The sequence below is a fragment of the Tiliqua scincoides genome, chromosome 5, assembly GCF_035046505.1.
Source record: "Tiliqua scincoides isolate rTilSci1 chromosome 5, rTilSci1.hap2, whole genome shotgun sequence".
Classification (NCBI taxonomy): domain Eukaryota; kingdom Metazoa; phylum Chordata; class Lepidosauria; order Squamata; family Scincidae; genus Tiliqua; species Tiliqua scincoides.
Window position 1 is genome coordinate 106,389,472 of NC_089825.1, and position 4,833 is coordinate 106,394,304.

The 4,833-nt window shown below is 39.5% G+C and overlaps 1 pseudogene; it reads right to left on the reverse strand.

Moving 5' to 3' along the window:
- Positions 1-624: 624 nt before the first annotated feature.
- LOC136652955 (olfactory receptor 14A16-like) lies at positions 625-1,581 on the reverse strand (annotated as a pseudogene).
- Between the last annotated feature and the right edge of the window lie 3,252 nt (positions 1,582-4,833).

The window sequence follows — 4,833 nt, forward strand, 5'->3', positions numbered from 1 at the left end:
AGGTCCAATCCTTTCCAACTTTCCAGCGCTGATGTAGACTCAGTGTAATGATAAACATTCCCTTACTTTGAGGAGGCCTCCATGACGGCCCCCCCAACTGCAGGACGCTGCACATACTCCACTGTCACAGTCATGCCAGTGCTGGAAAGCTGGTTAGGATTGCGCTCATAATATAAAATATAAGGATAGCCAGCATGGGCATTCTGCTTCACCTTGGGCAGGTAAAACATAAATATCTATGAAATAGACATAAGTCTATAGACACAAGTCTATAGAAAGAGACATATCATCAGTCTATTTCATAGATATTTATGTTATATCTGCCCAATGTGAAGCAGGATGCCCATGTGGCTACCCTTTTTTAAATATCCAGTTTTATATATAATGTGAGATTACCTTTAACAAGGTGGTGCATTCTGTGTGGCTTCTCACCTGCAGTCTGATACACTACAGTCCTAGAAACAAATTCACATCATTAGCTATTTGACCTATGGAGCTCAGAGACCTTCATAGTACAATCCTGTGTACGTCTACTCAGAATTAAGATCCCTTTTGTTCATTATGGGGCTTACTCTCAGGAAGGTGTGTATAGGATTTCAGCCCAATGCTTTCAGAAATGGGTCATCAGTTCATCATATGAAATCTATCTGTGTTCTTGAACATTTCTGACTGGGCTATTTGGATATCTTTGTTTCTCAGGCAATAAATGATAGGGTTCAGAAGTGGTGGCAAAACTGCATACAGAAGAGCAGACAGCAAATCCACAGGGGCAGAGGACAAAGATCTGGGCCGAAGGTAACTGAAAATGCCTGTGGTCAGAAATAAGCTGAAGACGGTCATGTGGGGGATGCACATCGAGAAGGTCTTATGCCTGGCCTGAACTGACTGAATCCTGAACACAGCAGAGAAGATATAACCATATGATACAAATACGAACCCAAAGCAAAAAGAACCCACAATGACTGTCACAGCAAGAAGGTTCCAGATCATGGCACTTGTATCTGAGCAAGAGATCTTCAGCAACTGAGGGATGTCACAGAAAAATTGTCGAACGATGTTGGATGAGCAGAAACGTAAGCTGAAAGTGTTTGCGGTATTGACTGCGGCGTTGATTGCGCTGCTGAGCCAAGAAGCCGCGGCCATTTGAAAGCAGGCATTCCGGTTCATGATCACGCTGTACTTTAAAGGATGACAAATGGCAACATAGTGGTCGTAAGCCATGACAGTGAGGATAAGTGGCTCGGCGATTGCAAATGTGGCAATGAAGAAAACCTGGGTGACGTACCCAGAGTAGGAAATCTATTTATCATTGACAATGGAGTTGGCCATGGATTTCGGAACCGTGTTTGAAATGTAGCCAGCATCTAGAAAGGAGAGGTTGACCAGGAAGAAATACATGGGGCTGTGAAGATGCCGATTCTGGACTACTATGCAAATAACGAGAAAATTGCTAATCAGGGCTGCGAGGTACATGGAGAGAAAGACCAGGAAGTGTAGAATCTGTAGCTCACGAAGATCTGAAAATACCAGAAGAAGGAATTCTGTGAGGCTTGTTTGGTTTTCCATTTCTTATACTTTCATCTACAGCAGTGTTTCTCAACATTGGTCCTCTGCTGTACCACTTCACATGGCCCACCTATTTGAAGTACCACTGGAAGTAACTGGTGATGACGTGATCAACAGTTACTTCTGTGTTGGGAGACAGGATGTGACACAACAAACACCAGTAAGAGGCTTCAGGTGGATGGGAGGGTTTTTCTGAGCACAGAAAAGCATGCTTAGGAGCTCTGTACACCAAGTCAAATCTCCTACTGCTGTTTGCTGAATCATTTTCCTGGTCTCCAGGGGTCCCATGAGTACCACCAGACACTACCTCAAGTATCACTGGTGGTACCCATAGCACTGGTTGAGAAACACTGATTTAGAGTGAAAGTCAGGCTACCAATTGTTGCCTTAGGACTAGTCGAAAAGATTACTAGTAAAAACAAACAAAAAACTACCCTCCAATAAATTATAGAGAGTACATAGTGTAACATTTTCAACCAAAGGAATTACTGTTACTTTAGAGAACAAAAAATAAATCATACTAACATCTTCTAACAGCAGAAAAATATGTAATATCAATTAAAGAAGAGAAGTAAATTTTCTATGACACTGAAAACAGGCATGATAAAATTCTAATATAAAAAAGGAGAAAAGCAAATAACTGTTTTGGCTCTGAAAAAAAAAAATGACACACTAATCATGGCAATCTACTAGAAGAAAATACTCTCAAGGTGCAATCCAAGCTGTGACAGAGCCCTTGTCCAGTCTCCATCCAGTTCTCTGAACTGAAGATGTCCCAGCATTTTGCAGGCTTTTCTAAAAATGTTGCACTGTGAATTCAGGGTTCAAGAACAAACTCAGCAGACCGAGATTGTGGTGGTTTCCAAGCTTTATTCATTGCCAGCAATGGGCTTCTCTTGGTGGTTCGAAATGGGAAGCACAGAGAGCTGTGTCTATACTCAGTGCCTCCAGAGAATAGCAACGTTCCAATGCATGTTTTACTTTATATAGGTCTAGTTCCTTTGTCTGGAAAATCTATCTGCTATTGGTCAAAAGCTGGTGACATCAAAATGGAACTTCCTTTTTGATTGGCCACAGGCCTCTAGCATCTGATTGGTTGTGCCATATATGGAGAGTGCATTTGAATATCTGAGGTTACTGCATATGCCAAATATGGTAATAGCGCCCTTTTTCAAAAGCCCGGTAGGTGGCACTGTGTGACTATCTTAATTTCTTAATTATTCTTATTTCTTTATTTATGCATCTTACATACTAGAGTTTAGACTCATCTTATTTGTCTTGGGATGTAGAGCTTTATTTTAATACCAACAACTCCATATTTTGCTTTTAAACAGAGTTTTTGAGTGATTTCTAAGTCTCTGTAAAATCTCTGCTTTCTCTTTGTTACTTCAAGATGCAAGCATTTCTCTTAGGAATGTTTGTCTAACCTGGGTCCCTTCTTGACATTCTCCAGATATTTGCTAATGAGTCTCTGTCATACAAAATTTGTAGTCACCTAATTATCCACTAGATTTCATATCTGTTCTGTCAACCAGGATTTACTCTGGTGCCAGGGAAGTCTGAGCATTCTCTTAGTTAATTGTCAGACTTGAAATATTCTTTGCTAGGTAAGAATTCCACATTCCAAATTAGCTGTACTGCATTTGTTTTTCAAGGCTCATCTGAGGCAAACCCAAGCCTTTCCCTATTATTAATCCACCTAATTTTACTAACATTGCTACTAACATTTAAAGCAATAACTATTGCATAGTGATGAATGCTTGTTAACTGTGTAATTTTGTGACACTTTCCATGTGCTACCTTTCTTTAAACAACTTTAAAACAGCTCTCTAAATCCCTATTTTGGTTCCAGGGAGCTTGTTTTAGTCACTGGCTGTCTATTCAAATGCAGGAATTAAAGCTTCCTCTTAGAAGCTTGGTTTGCTTAATCCATCATTCTTACTAATTAACCCTCATTAGGTTTTATTGCCTAGTAGCTGTTAGTCAACTTTATTGTCTGGCTACTTTGCTGCTTCAGGGATCATAAAATGCTTTCTTTTGTTCTAAAGCACTGCTAAGCATAGTAACTTTGAATCATAAAGACAAATAACTGATTTAGTTATAACACTTATTAACTTTTGGTCCTTAAAATACTGAATTTTCTTTGTTTAATTACTTTTCCCAAAATCTTTGCTTTTCTGTGTATTTTTTCCTCTGCTCAATTGCATTTTAGGCTTGGGGTGACTTCAAAGGGAAGTTACAGCTCAGTCCCATAAATTAGGCTTGAGGCTACTAATTCTTATCTTGATGTGTCAATTAGGTAGTAAACCATCTTAGATTTATTACTTGGGACCTCCTGTGCCATCCTAGCCCAGCACTTTTGGAGGGTTCAATTTGAGGTCATACATTTTCCCCTATTTCCTAACTAATTTATCCATTGCATTATTAAACTTATTGCTTTGAACTAATTCTCTTATATGGCTTGCAATGTGCAGATCTGCTGGAAGCAGACAGAGAGACAAAATGGGATTTTATTCTCTCTATAGCTGCAAAGCATATGATGTTTTAAGCTAATCATTTGTTTGAGACTCCTAACACAGCCAATTTGCCTATTCTTATAATTTCAAGCTTTTCACAAAGATGGATCCAGCTAGCTTGTGGGCATGCTGAACCCTTAGGCTTTTAAACATATATTTTCCTCTTAACATAACATCATTAAACTTATGAACTATAATGTGTGTTACAACATTCATGGCTTTGGCATTTCTTAGCATAAGTTTGGTTTTACCCAGCCTGCATTACAACAGTTCAACAACGAAGTGAAATGCAAAATGTGATCTGAGTAATGGTACACAAAAAGCAAACCAGCAAATCATGCACCTCCTCTAAGTTCAACATGAATATTACCAGAGCAAAGCTCTTATGCAGAACTGGGCATAGGTCAGCATCAATTACTGCTTTATAATACAACCGAGTAATCTAATTACCATCTAGCTTCACTGCTGGTTTCAGTTCATAGCTGTTCCATTCCATTTAATAATCAGAGCATGTGTGCACTGCAACCTTGCACTTGCTAGCAAACAGGAATACCTCACTTTGGAGAACAGTGCTGAAAGAGTACTCACATCTTCACACCAGCTGTTCTTGGGGAAAAGGTGGATGAGGCATTCTTGACTCTGGAATCTTTATACTTCAAGGACAAAGTCTCCTGAGTCTTCTGTGTCTCAGTAATAGCAGCAAGAGAGTAAATTTAACCTTATGCGTTACACAAGCCTCCGAGGTGAAAAA